The sequence below is a fragment of the Micromys minutus genome, assembly GCF_963924665.1.
Source record: "Micromys minutus genome assembly, chromosome: 14".
NCBI lineage: Eukaryota > Metazoa > Chordata > Mammalia > Rodentia > Muridae > Micromys > Micromys minutus.
The window spans coordinates 41,884,030-41,898,029 of record NC_137983.1 but is presented as its reverse complement, the minus strand read 5'-3'; positions in this window follow the sequence as shown (position 1 = coordinate 41,898,029).

Genomic DNA, 14,000 nt, shown 5'->3' with positions numbered 1-14,000 from the left:
AGCTTTGCAAGAAATGGTTAAGCAATAAAAGATCTCCCTGGCTGTGCCTGGGGATTAAGAACACAGCAGAGGAGAAGCCAAGAGTGAACATTAGTCCAAATGAAGGAAGGAAGCCAGACTGTATCCATGATGGAATGGCTCTCTTGAGAAAATTCAGCCATACTGTGAGACTGTCTTTTGTTTCATGTGAGGCAGCTGCCTGGGTTACTCCCAGATCTTAACAGCAGAAGTGACAGCATTGGGGGAAGTTTTAGGGACATCCACCCAACTAGTCATGCACAAGTAACTACCTCTCCCCGACAGCCCGTGTGTGTGTGTGTGTGTGTGTGTGTGTGTGTGTGTGTGTGTACATGGGCAGGGGTGCATGCATGGGATTTATTAGGATGGTTTACAGGCTGCAGTCCGAATAGTCCATCAGCAGACCGATACAGGCCAAGGATCTCGTAGTTGTTCATTCCACAAGCCTGGCTGTCTCAGCAGTGCAGGTGCTGGGATCCCAGGGAAACCCTGGAGAGCTGCCGGTTTTCAGTCCTTTAGAATCCCAAAAGGAAGTAGGCTCTCCCACCAGCGAAGGAGTGGCTCAGAACAGATGAGCTGGTGGGGCAGACAGACAGAAAGCACAAGCTTCCTTCTCCCAAGTCCCTTTATGTGGGTCACCACCAGGTGGCGCGGCCCAGAATTAGGGTGGGGCTTCTGACCTCAAACAATCCCGCACTTAAGTGGGTCTTCCCTCTTCAGATATTCAACCAAGAAAAAGCCCTCACAGGTGTGCCCAGCTGCTTGGGTTTGCATAATTCCAAACGCTGTCAAGTCGACAACCAAGATGAGCCATCAGTTACCCTGAGTCCAGCATCAGGTTTGAGAGGCTCAAGAAGCCCCGGGTAAGAGACCGTGTACACAGACACACACCCCCAACCTTGTGATGGAAGCCAGGCCCTAGTGCACTCTGGGAAGTACAGTATCATGAAGCTGCACCCTGGCCATTACCACACTCCTTCCTTTTTTTCATGCATTAATTATACACAATAACCGGCGTCATTATGATGTTTCATGCATGTATGGTGTAGCTGTACTTTAAGGATGAAGTCCTTGTCTGTCCTCATTCTAGTCCATCTTAGCACCCACATAAGTAACATGGAGACCTAATAGATTTATTAACAAGCTGCAAGCCTAAACTGGGCAGGTTCTGAGCTGTTCTTACCCAACTAGGATGTTAACAGCCAGATAAATGCCCTGCGACTTGCCACCTGGTCTTGCACTGGCTTGCTCTGGTCCATGTGTGTCCTCATGGCAGATCCTTTGGTGTCCTGCTCATCACAACTCCGCCTGGACACCATCTTATCGCCAGCTCTCCACGTGGTCTCTGTCTTCTCCCCTGGCTGGGATCAGAAGTCCAGCCTTCCTATCTCCTCTGCCCAGCCACAGGCTGATTGGCTCTTTATTAACCAATCAGAGATAACTGGGGAACATTCTTTAGACAACATTGACACAGGAGACGGTTCAATCAATAATCCTGGCGATGTTAGTGGCTGTATGTAACCAGTCTCTGGGCTCAGAAATTAGCATCTGCATATACAGTGCACAAGACCAACCCCCTAGAGTATAGAATGTATTTTGACCACATTCACCGCCCATCAATCACGCACGCTCTCTTGGCCCCGCCCACTTACCCCCATATTCTTCCCAACCACTCCCTTCTACCTTCATGGCTTTTTTTCCCCATTCACCACATTCCTTTTTAAGAAAAAGGAAAAAAAATAAATAAATCTCTGCATCCCATCACACACCCATTTTAAAACCTTGGCAGTCTGTAAGTCCTCTCCCCTGTGTTCTGTCTCTTTAAAAATAAAACATTTAAGCCTTTTATGCGTGTGGGTGTCTTGCTCAAATCTGTGTATACACACCACGTGTGTGCCTGGTGATCGTGGAGGTCAGAAGAGGATCGAATCGCTGGAGTTATGGGTGGTTGTGAGCCACCACATGGGTACTCAGAAAGAAACCTGGGTCCCCTAAAACAGCAACCGATACTCTTAACTGCTAGACCATCTCTCCAGCCACCACCATATTAAAAATATTTATTTTAGCAGATCGGTGGTGGCGTACCCCTTTATTTCCAACACTGGAAGGCAGAGGTAGGTGGATCTCTGAGTTTAAGGCTAGCCTCATCTACAGAGTGAGTTCTAGGACAGCCAGGCTACACAGAGAAACCCTGTCTTGAAAATGTATATGTATATACAAATGTGTAAGTGTGTATATGTATATTGCATGTGTATATATGTGTATGTATGTGTGTATTTGTTTGCATGTACATCTGTACACTACATTTGTGCGGTGCTTGTGGAGGCCAGAAGAGGGTGTCAGATCCCCTGGAACTAGAGTTACAGATAGTTGTTAACCATAGTATGGGTGTCAGGATTCAAACCCAGGTCCTCTGCAAGAACAATCAGCATTCTTAACTGCAGAGCCAGCTCTCCAGGTCCCCTAACTTTTTCTAATTAGTGTGTGTACATACTCATGTGTGTGAGTAGGGGCATGCCTTTACTGTGTGTACTGTACATGGGTAGAGATGAGAGGCCAGCCTTGTGTGTGTGTGTGTGTGTGTGTGTGTGTGTGTGTATGTGTGTGGTGTCTAGTTCTCACTTGTTTGAGACAGGGTCACTTCATTGTTCATAGCTATATATACCAGGCTAGCTGGACCACAAACTTTCAGGGATTTTTCAGGTCTCCATGTCCCATCTTGCAGTAGGAACACTGGGGTTACAAAAGTATGCTGCTATGCCTGGCTTATATGGCTTTAGGGGATTTGAACTCAGATCTTCATACTTGCACAGTAAGCACTTTATCCACTAAGTCATCTCCCCAGCCCTGTGTTTTCTCATGACAGCTCAATTTAGGCAATCTGTAAGTATCCCCTTTTTGGATCCAGCACTGAGGCTGGGGATAGACACACACACACACACACACACACACCTTGACTAAGGACAGAATAATGGTGGTGGTAATTATCAGTAGTAGTAGTATTTGGCAGTGCTAAGATTGGCACCCTGGTTTTTCTACAGGCCTTCTACCACCAAGTCTCACTCAGCTTCTGTTGCTGGCTTTAATCAGTGATAAGCAGTGTGCTAGATTTTGCTAGGAAAGCAGTATACGGTTTTCCTTTTTCAGTCTGTTGTGTTGGTTGAAAACTGATATATCTTAATACAAAACAAACTGAAACCACAAGCAGAGGGTGTAAGAAGAAAGGAAGGAGAACTAAGCCCAGACAGGAGGAGAATCTGCCTTCCTCCCATCATCCCATTTCCCAACATTTAGCATCAGCCTATCACCAGCCCGAATTCCTGACTCCTACTTCCCTCCTCCAGATCCATTCTCACACAGGCCACGGGGACCACTGTGTTCAAAACCCCTGGGCTGGAGCAACAGTGACTTATGTTACCCAAGGCTAGACAGGGAAGGAATGAGGCCCAACAGGACATTCACTCTGTGCTTTGGAAAGCAAGTAACTCATGCGTCCCACCAAAGCTTTGGGAGAAGAGCAGATCCTGAGAGGGGGCTGGATAGGGTGCAATTGGAAACGGTTTGCTGAGAACTGTGACTGTCCTCACCATGAAATCAGTTGGATGCTCTTACATCATCCTCATGACTAAGGGCCAAGGAATCCAAACCACCAGCATCCTCCCAAACATTTTTTTACTAATCTGCCTTCTCTGGAGGAGCACAAAGAAAGTGTGTGTGGGGGGGGGGTTGTTTTGTGTTGTTCTAGGGAAATCTAACTCTGGTCCTAGCAGTTCTAAGCAAGGAAAGCACCACACTCCCAGCCCTGAGGAAACGATGCTCTCTCCCATCCGTTTTGTAACTACTTCTGTCTTCCGTGCTTCTGTATGTATTCCTTTGGGTATTTATAAGTACAGTGCGCGCGCGCGTGGCGTTTGCATGGTTGAGCGCAGGTGTGCATATGGAGACCAGAGATCCTCTTGCTGGAATCTGCACTCTACCTCCTTCCACCCCAACCCAGGGGTCGAACTCCGGTCATTGTGTTTGCTCAGTAAACACTATTTCCCTCTGCGTCGTTTTACCAGGCCTTAAGTGGGCATTTACAAGGCCCTTAGACTTAAGTTCTCCTTTAATGACTTAAGCGTCCCAAGGGGCCTTAGAACTAACACTTTCTTCCCTATAGAGTATCTATCGCACAGGTCGGGAGCATTCCTTTAATTCCTACAAGCTTGGGCGACTCTGAGATGCCTCAGCAGCAGATGGCGCAATTTGGGTACAGAAGTGCTCCTCGCCGCTCGATGAACTAGGCTACTCTGGGCCAGCAGCGCGCTAGAGTTGCTCCTATAGCCATCCAACAGTGGCCTTGTTCTGCAGCCTCGGAGCTCAGCTCGACTGAGCTGCCAATTTCCAAAATAAAATCAACGTGTGACCTTATTCAGCAGATGTACCAAAGAAACAAGCGCAGACTGGGGCCAATTTTGAAGCCAAAAAGGGAAGATGAGAAGCGAGAGAGACAGAGAAAGCGGAGGGGAGAGAAACTTGGCCAAACATGAAAGGTATCTTGTCCGTCTGTTCCCCATTAGGCGCAATTCTCTCGCAATCTGCAGCCTCAACATAATTCTCTTGACCAGAAACTCTCCCGAGAGATAGCGTCGAAGGAAAAAACAAACAGCGGCGGTGTGCATCTTCTGACAGCAAAGTTACTTAAAAACCTATTTGGGGGATGAGCAATGTCTGCATATCAAGGGAGGGCACTCTCCACAGCTGGCTACCAGTATCTGCCCAGAGATTGGGCAAGACGGGAAGAGGGGCCTAGAAAGAGCTGAGGAGCAAGGGCAAGGCTGCCCCAGGAAGCTAATTCCCCCCCACACCCGTCTTTTGCCCCTGCTCTCTGCTCTGACGCCTTCTCTGGGCCTGGACTCAACGGTACATTCCCATGAGGGCTAAGTCTGTAGCCCTCCCTGATAGAGTACGTTACCAGGCAAGCACAGGCCTCTGGGCTCCATCCCCAGCAATGAAAACAAACCAAAACAAGTAAAGAAACACCGTGGAACTGTTTCAACAGCCTGAAACAAGAACTCAAGACTGTTTGGAAGAAAGGGGCCCCCACCTGTGATAACTCCACTTTCCTTTTCCTAACAGTACCAGGAGCCAAAAGGCAAGAGCTCAGCTCTTTCTGGAAATGACAGCTGCCAGTTCCTCAGACAGCTAAGGCCTCTTCTCCCCAAGCCCCTTTGTCTTGCCTTTGAGCTAAACAGTGTAGCATCAGAGAAGCAGAGCCCATCCCACCCATAGGAGCCCAGGGTGGGAGGTTCTTGCCCAGGGGGAGGTGATACAGGGTAGGGCAGGGCAGGGCTGGGCCACCTTCTGTGCTCAAGTTTCTAGGGCAGGCATCCTGTTATAGGAGAGGCCCCTTTTAAAGGAAGAAAAACTAATCAGTAGAAAGAAGCAAGACTCTCCCCCCTGCCTTTAGGACTTGTTTATTACTAGGATATCTGATTTCAGCAAAGGAAGCCAGCTCCGAAGCAAGGTTTTTATTGGCCATGAGCAAGAGGAATTCAGGGCTTGCTTTTGATTTGGCTTCCCCTGAACTCAAAGCACTGAAGGGTGCTGCTTTTGATGGGATAGCTTGGTTGGGGGTGGCGAGGAGTCACTGTTGCAAATAGCAGCGACAAACGTTCCCTCCGGAGAATGAGTGTAAAGCAGGGGTCCGGTCCTCTAAAGATTTCAGAGACCCTAGTTCCTAAGGTTTGCATCTGGAGCATGGGGAAGGCCTGCCCCTCTTCCCTGTTGAGTGAGGAATGCAGGAGGCCTGTCTTCTTTGGATGAACTCAGTGTTTCTCCAGACTACCCAACATCGAGGCCTCTGCAGTCAGGCCTGGGCTTGATGGTTTCAATGTGTTGGGAAGATAAAGCCAGAGATTGGAGACAAGCGGCTGCCAATTGCACTCCCCAACTAGAATCGGCTAGGTTCAGGGAGGGAGGTTCCTGCTGGGCCACAGACTCCCCAGACTATAGAGAGGTGATGCTGTGCAGGGTCTGCAGTATCAGACTGACAGCCCATCTCCTCCTGGTCCTGCATCTCCATCTTACTTCCTAAGTCTTCATAGGAAACACTGCTTCCGTGGAGGAAACTGAAAAGTGCCTCACCACTTTGGGGTCCTCAGATGAACCAAGCCATTTCTCCCTCTCCCTTCTCCTCCTCCTTTTCTCCTTCTCTCCTCCTCTTCCTTTTTCCCTCCTCTTCCTTTTCTTCTCCTCCTCTTCCCTTTCTTCCTCCCCTGCTCTTTTTCTTTTTCCTCTATCCCTTCCTCCTTTCCTTCTTCCCCTCCTTCCTCTTTTCCCTCTTCTTCCTCTCCTCCTCCTTTTCCTCCCTCTCCTTCCTTTTTTCCATCTCTATTGCTCTCTCCATCTGCTTTTCTCTCTGGTTCCCATTGCTTTCCCCTCTCCACAATTCACTAAAGACAGCTGCATTCTGAGAGGCCATGAATACACAAGGCTCTGGTATTACTTTGCTACTTTGATCAGCACCTTTGAATGAGGCAGGAAATGGCCAGCACCATGAGATGGCTGCCATAGGCATGCTGGGACTTGGGCCTCATTCTGGTGGGCAGCCCCTTGTTGTAGGGGATGACTCTGACTGTGTCTGACTTCCTTCCTGTTCTAAGTTTGTGGGGACTGGGAGTGTCTGGGCTATGGAGACAGCCGTTCTTTTCCGCTTGGGACATGTGTGGTGTCCTTCTAGGAGCTCTGTGTGACTGACTCTTTATGTCCATCAAGAAGCTGTCTCTTCTTGGAAACAAAGTATGTGCCCTGTGCTAGTATTTGCTCTCTGTAGAATGCCAGTACTCACCTGTGAGGCCCAGGACCCCCTTGGCAGCCAGTGGGTCATTTTGCCCTCTAAGCTGAGGCCCAGAGCCTGGGGCAATGGGTGGGGAAAAGGGGAACAGGGCTCTCACTGTGTTCACTTTAAGGAGCCCAGTTATCAAAAGGACTTTGTACAGTAAGTTAAAGAACATACTCCAAGAGGAGCTACGGAAAATAGAAAAGACAGCCTTGCCAAGTGGGAGTTACTATACACACATGCGCAGTCCATATTCAGACACACACAGCCATACCATGCACATATGCATGCAACTACAAGCATGCTATAGCACATACACACATATATGTTTACAACCATGGATATAAGAGCATACACATATATAGCCATAAACAAGCACATAACATATATACCCAAAGTACAAATAATACACTCACATGTACATACATGTACATAATGCTATCAAAAATATACAGCCACAGATACACATGCTTATATACACACATACACATGTGTGTACACAGCGACACACATGTTCAAACACAGTCACAGACACAAGTTGCAACGGTTACTGGAAGACTGGTGTCAATATGTTTGAGTCTGAACAGCCATCAAATTCTTACTGACAAGTGGGGCTTAGAGTCCTTATCCCTGCATAGAGGCTGGCATCCCAAGCAGCATGACATTGCTGTGACGTTGACATGTGACCAGCTCCTGGCACATATTGGAAGGCAAGGTGGTGTCCATCCTACTGCCTCAGCAGCTTTGTCCTGCCTGCCTGGGGTCTGCAAAGAGAACTAGCAGGGGAGCATCGATGGGAAGAGCAGATAAGGAGGGGGGAGTATGGCTGCCTGCCTGCCCTCACAGTGAAACCTGAAACTGTCAGGCAGAGGGAGAAAGCAACCAAAGCCCCACATTCTGCATGGCCTCTCAGCGTGGGTCACTCATGGATGACCACTGACATAACCAGCTGGGGCGACGGGGTGGAAAGGCTCTGAATCCACATAGCTGCTGTCCAAATATGGGCATCCAAGCCTTCCCTTTGGTCCTTCCATCTTAGAGCAGAAAGACCTGACTTCTGGGACACGGGGCTGGCTGTGTAGCTCAGTGGCAGGGTACTTGTTCCACATAAAGCATTTGTCCGCGCTCAGCACTGCAAAACAAAATCAACAGAGTCTCACCAACCGGGACGGATAAACATCAAAATAACCCTGGCACAAAACATGTGATGGGATTCTAGACGCCAGCAAACACTCAGACCCTTTCACTGCGGTGCCCAGGCTGGGGAGAGAGGTGCCATTAGGGTCCACACGGACCTGGATTTTCACACCAAACTGACAATCCTAACTCCCAGGCTGCCGACCAACTTGGACTGTGTATTAATGGAGGTATGTGTCTGAGTCCCATACATGAGAGTTTTCTGTGCTCCTGGCTGGCTCACGGTGTTGACAAACAGCTGTAGTGACTCAGGCAAATCTGGTCTGCCCACTATGGAGGGGCTCCAGCTCCAAGAGAGATGTAGCCCGGTGGGGTGCTGAGACTTGAAAGCTGGATTTGAAAACACACACAGACCATCGCCACCACCTCCACCACCACTCACCACTATCACCAGCAGACACAGCAGCAGTAGCAGACAGTGTCCTGGCTAATTTTATGTGAACTTGGTGCAAACTTGTGTCATCCAAGAAGAGGAAACCTAAGTTGAGAAAATGCTCCCATAATATAGGACTATAGACAAGCCTGTAGGGCATTTTCTTAATTAGTGGTTGATAGGGGAGGACCCAGCCCATTTTGGGATGTGCCATCATCCCTGGGCTGGTGGTCCTGTGTTCTGTAAGAAAGGAGGTGATGGTCTACAGAGCTCCAGGACAACCAAGGCTATGCAGAGAAACCCTATCTCAGAAGTAAAGACTGAGACAGACAGAGACAGCAGGCTGAGCAAGCCATGAAGAGCAAGCTAGTAAGCAGCACCCTCCCATGACCTCTGCTCCAGCTCTGCCTCTATGCTAGTTCAATTCTGGTGCTGGCAACCGGAAGTAGGCATAGAACCAGACAAGCTTTTCAGATAAGCATCAACCTCAACTTGGTGTACACTCACAACTGCCTGTAACTATGGTTTCAGTGGATCAACCCCCTCACACAGACATACATGCAGACAGAAAACCAATGCACATAAGATAAAAATAAATGTAAAAATTCTTTATTCATCGAGTAGGCTTGCCTAGAAATCACGACCTTGATTAGCCTTTTTTGTACCATTTATGAAACAGTGTCTTTAGTGATTCATTGAGAATTTTGAGTGTCTATAATGCTTCCCCAGCTCCTCTCATAACTACCCTTTTCTACTCCTCCATCCCTTTTGAATGAAAATGAGGACATGACCACACACACCTAGGTATGGTTGAAGAGGAGGGTTTTGTTATAAATATGAGGAAAAGAATAGCCAGAAACATCTGGAGAGTCCAGACTGAACATGACCAGCAGACCAGACCTGGCCATCGCGGGTAGGGAGGCAGAGAGGCAGGAGAGGAAGAGATAGAGGGGGAAAGGCGCCAACAGGACCAAGAGAGTGCATTGGAAACCAAGAGAACCAGGAGTGAGGCAGGAGACCAAGAGCACACTTAGCCAAAGTGTTATAGGAATCCAAAGCTGAGAGAAGAGAAGTCCAGGCCCTGGGCAGGAGAGGTTTAGGATAGGGAGGGAGGTAAGATGTGCCGGGAGAAGCCACGGGTACTGGGTGAGACTTGTCCCAGGTCTCTTTGGGACCTGGCACTTTCCCACCTGACTTGAATCTTCTTTCTATCTCCAGTGCAGCTTGTGTCCACGAACTAATCTTGGAAGTGGGTGTGCTGTGACGAGGACTGACCTACGAGGGCCATATCATTAAGGAACACAGACTGTCCCGGTCCCAGCCGTTATCAAAAGTCAATGACTCCTCAGCTAGTATGGAATCTCCTGTCGACCCCACCCCCTCTACGCTGGTATTCGATCTGGCTTCAGCCTTTGAAGGTATGTGTTGTGCACACTGTCACAGTGGCTAGAAGTTCCTATGTGCAACTGTGCTTTTGTGTTCAGAGAACACTTTTTCTTTAATGGTGTCTTCCATCTATGGCTCTAATCTTTCTGCTGCCTCTTCCTTGAAGATCCCTGAACACTGAAGGAAGGGTGTAATATGTCTGTCCCTTTTAGGACAGAGCTCTCCACAGTCTTTTATCCTCCACACTGTGACCAGTTGAGGGTCTTCATGTTACTCTTTACCTACTGTAAAAAGAAGCTTCTTTGGTGGGGGTGGAAAGATGCCATAATCTACTAATATAGCAATATGCCAGTAGGAGTCATTTTCATAATATGTCCATTTAGCAGAACAATAATATTGGGTTCACCTCTTGGACCTACAACCAATCTAACCACAGACTCTTCACCTCTTTAATAATGCTGGATAAATCTAGGTGTGGTGGCATGTGCCTTTAATCCTTGGGAAGCCGAGGCAAGTGAATCTCTGAGTTTGAGTCCAGCCTGGTCAACACAGTGAGTTTCAGGACAACCAGAGTTACACAGAGAAGAAGAAAAAAACCAAAGCCAGATAATAATGCTACTTCAACCAGAGAGTGAATGGTTAGTTCTGTAACGTTTATGCCATTGTTGCACCTGCGGGTGTATCTCTTTAGGCCAAGTCAATGATTTCTTTTCTCCTCTGATAATGAGCATGGCACATTCCAGCACCGTAAAAGCCAGCCAGCAGGAATGAAACTTCCAGGTGAGTACAGCCTGATCTCCCCATGTGACTCAAGTATCTCTTATTGGTCCTGCTTCCAAGAGTGCCCAAGACCGGGAGAAAGGAGAGGATGGCCAGCTGGTGCAGAAAAGGGTCGTTTCCACAACATGCTGTTTACACACAGAACTAAACAGTTTAGTTTTCACCAGAAATTAGAAGTAAAAGATGGGAAGAGACAGATAAGGAGAAGGGGTGTCATTTTTAAAAATACATGCGCGCTGAAGAGACGGCTCAGTGGTTAAGAGCACTGACTGCTCTTCCAGAGGTCCTGAGTCCAAATCCCAGCAACCATGTGGTGGCTCACAACCATCTGTAATGGGATCTGATGTCCTCTTTTGGTCTGTCTGAGGGAAGCTACAGTGTACTCACACATATAATAAATAAATTTTTTTAAAACTAGTCATGCTCTCTCCAGACTGGTGTGTACAGGTGGCGGTAGCGTGCTTGGCCTGCCTCAACCTAAAGGAACCAGGAGGTCAAAACACTTTGGGAAAGCCAAGACTGTCAGGGATGAACAGATTTTGTGGGGAGCAGAGGGGATTGCCCTGGCCAGTCTGGGATTTCCCCCAGCCTCTCAGTCTAGTAGGAAAAGGGCAGCCTGCAGCATCTAAGAGCAGGCCTGGGCTGTATCTATAGATGCTCCAGGCACGGGGGCTTGAAGTAACTGATAAAAGCTTGCCCTCCAGGGAGATGAAAGCCAGGACGCAGCTGTCCTTGACCACCTTGTTGCAGTTTGCCTGAGATCCATGCTTGATCTGTTGACTTCTTCCTGATGCCTCCCCTCCGTAGAGCTGGCCCAGCTAAGTCTGCTCTTAAGGGTGCGCCCTCAGCAGCCCAGAAGACGAACACCGGTTCCCCTAACTTGCTTTCTTTGCATCACAGAGAAGACTACAGAAGCTCTTGACTGGCAGCATCTTGACAAAGGTGGTGACCGTCTACGGGTCGTTCCATAACACATGCCGGGATCCCCTTGCCTTTATGCAGGATCTCGTTTTTCTTGTCCTCTCTTTTGACAGAAGGACCTTGTCTTCTTACATCTTGCTTTCTCTAGCACTGAGGACCCAAACACCTCCATGTCACTGAATGACCTGACCCCTCCGTCAGAGGCCATGCTTCCCGAAGTGAAAGGGAGATGAGGACACAGCACTGACTGGACCACCCCCTCATCCCCCATCTGCCCCTGGTGTTTCTTAATGTCCTCGAATTGATAATCACACTGAACATCACTGAACCTTAACCCTACCCACCAAGGTGGCTCACATTCTCTCCCTCTGTCTTCCACAACCTTAAAGCCTCTGGTCTATCTGGCTGATAAAAACTCTGGCCTCCATGTTTTTCATCTCCTCTTGGCCACAGCTGCTTCTACTTCAGGGACCTGAGTGATCTGCACATATTGAGGTTAAGAAGAAGGGTGTCCTTGGTTGGGCCTCTTTACTGTCTTGGGGAGAAAAGCCCTGGGGAACCAGAAGAGATCACAGACTTCCCAAACCAGATGAGAAATTAGTTCCCTATGGGCACACCATCTCAGTCCTTCAGGAAAGGCCCTTTTTCTGTGACATTATGAGGCCGTGGAGGAGGAGGCAGCCTCTTCACGGGCTCCCTTACACCCATGCTTACCCTGTCTTTACCTTGTCTCCTCTGCATCCTCAAACCTGGCTCTGTGTGAGGCAACGTGTTCTTCCTGTCCAGGGGTAGGTGGGGCTTCAGAAGCCCCCAGACTACTTGAGTTCCATTGGCCATTTTAGTCATTTTTGTATCCTTTTGTGCCACCAAGGAAACCAGAGGGCTTCTGCTCCATTCTTTCCTCTAAATCTCTGCTACCCTTCCCCTTAAACTATTTCCCACAGTTTCTAACTATAACCATCTATGTCCTTCTCCACTAAGTAGCTGCTCTCCTCCTAGTTGATCAGTACCATTAAGGTACTGAGCATATCCTTTTTCCACTCACTTAGAGTGAAGAGCCAAACTTCATCTGCTCCCCAGAACCTATCCCCCACTGTTTTTGTTTGTTCTTTTTTGCTTTTGTTTTCGATGAGTGTGGAAGAAGTGGGAGGAGAGACAGTCTTCTAACAAGAAGACAAGAAGGCTGGCCTAAGTCTAATGAGCCTCCTGGCCCCACCTCTCTAATGCTAGGATTATAAAATATACTACATCGATTGGCCTTGGGGAGTTGTTTGTTGGTTAATTTGCTTTTACTTGTTTGCTTTGTTCTTTCTTTCCTTTGTTTACATGTAACCCTGGCTAGCCCTGATCTCCTGGTCCTTCCTACCTCCACCTTCCAAAGTCTAGGATTAGAGGGAGGTGTAGCCATACCTGGCTCCCACCTGACTTGGATGTCAACCCAAGTCCCAGGAGTGCTTCTGACAACTAGCTATATGTGGGTTCTCAGCTGGGGTTTGATCAAATTGCTGGACCTGATGTCAGAAAAAAATGGTTATTAACATTTGCTGATTTGATGAAAAGATTTCATGGGTGAACTGTCAGGGAAGGGCTAAGAGCTCCGCTCTACATGTTCAGCTACTTGAAAGCTTAACAAACTCATCCAGTTTGGGATTTACAGTGGTGTGGTTACCTAGACACGATTGCTCAAGGCACTGGTTATTAAGTTAATCTTACCCATGTCCCAGGAGATTGGTGGACAGGACATGAAGTTCCAGTCCATTGATTCTTGTCCTGGTCTTTCCTCTATCCGATCCCCTCTGGGAGCAGTCTATGCTCATTCAACTAATTAGCATACAAAAAGACTCTTATTTCAGAGACTCCAAGGATTTTAGAGTCTATGCCAGGAAGTGGGAACAAGACCAAATATTTATATCATGGTGTCACCGAGCTCCACTTTCAGTACAAACATCTTGGTTCCCTCTTCCTCCCTCCTCCTTTCACACATCTCCTCTCTAAGACAGGGTCTCTCTGTGGCCCTAGATTTCCTGCTACTCTCTGTGTAGATCAGGTTGGCCTTGAACTCATAGACATGTGCCAGCCTCCTAAGTGTATCACCATGAGTAGCTTGGCTTAAATTCTCTTGACCACTTTCAACACCGTCTGTGTCTAAGACTCTTCATTTCTCAACTGGTCCGAGGTGTTGCTTTTCCTACTTTCCTATAAGTCCCACTTCTTCCACACTCGATGGGTCCCCAAGAGGGTCAATTTAAATCTGCTTCAGTGGTGGTGGTGGTATATGAATGCAATTCCAACACTCAAGAAGTTGCTACAGGGCAAGGAAATGGCTCCATGGGTAGAAGTTCTCAACCCCCAGAACAAACCTGGAGTAAGCAGAGAACCTACTTCCGAAGTTTGTCCTCTGACCTCAACATGCACACCATGGGACATCCCTCCCCAATCTGAACATATCTTTAAAAGTGGAAACTGGGCAGAAAGATAGCCCACAGGGAAAACTTCTCAAGATAA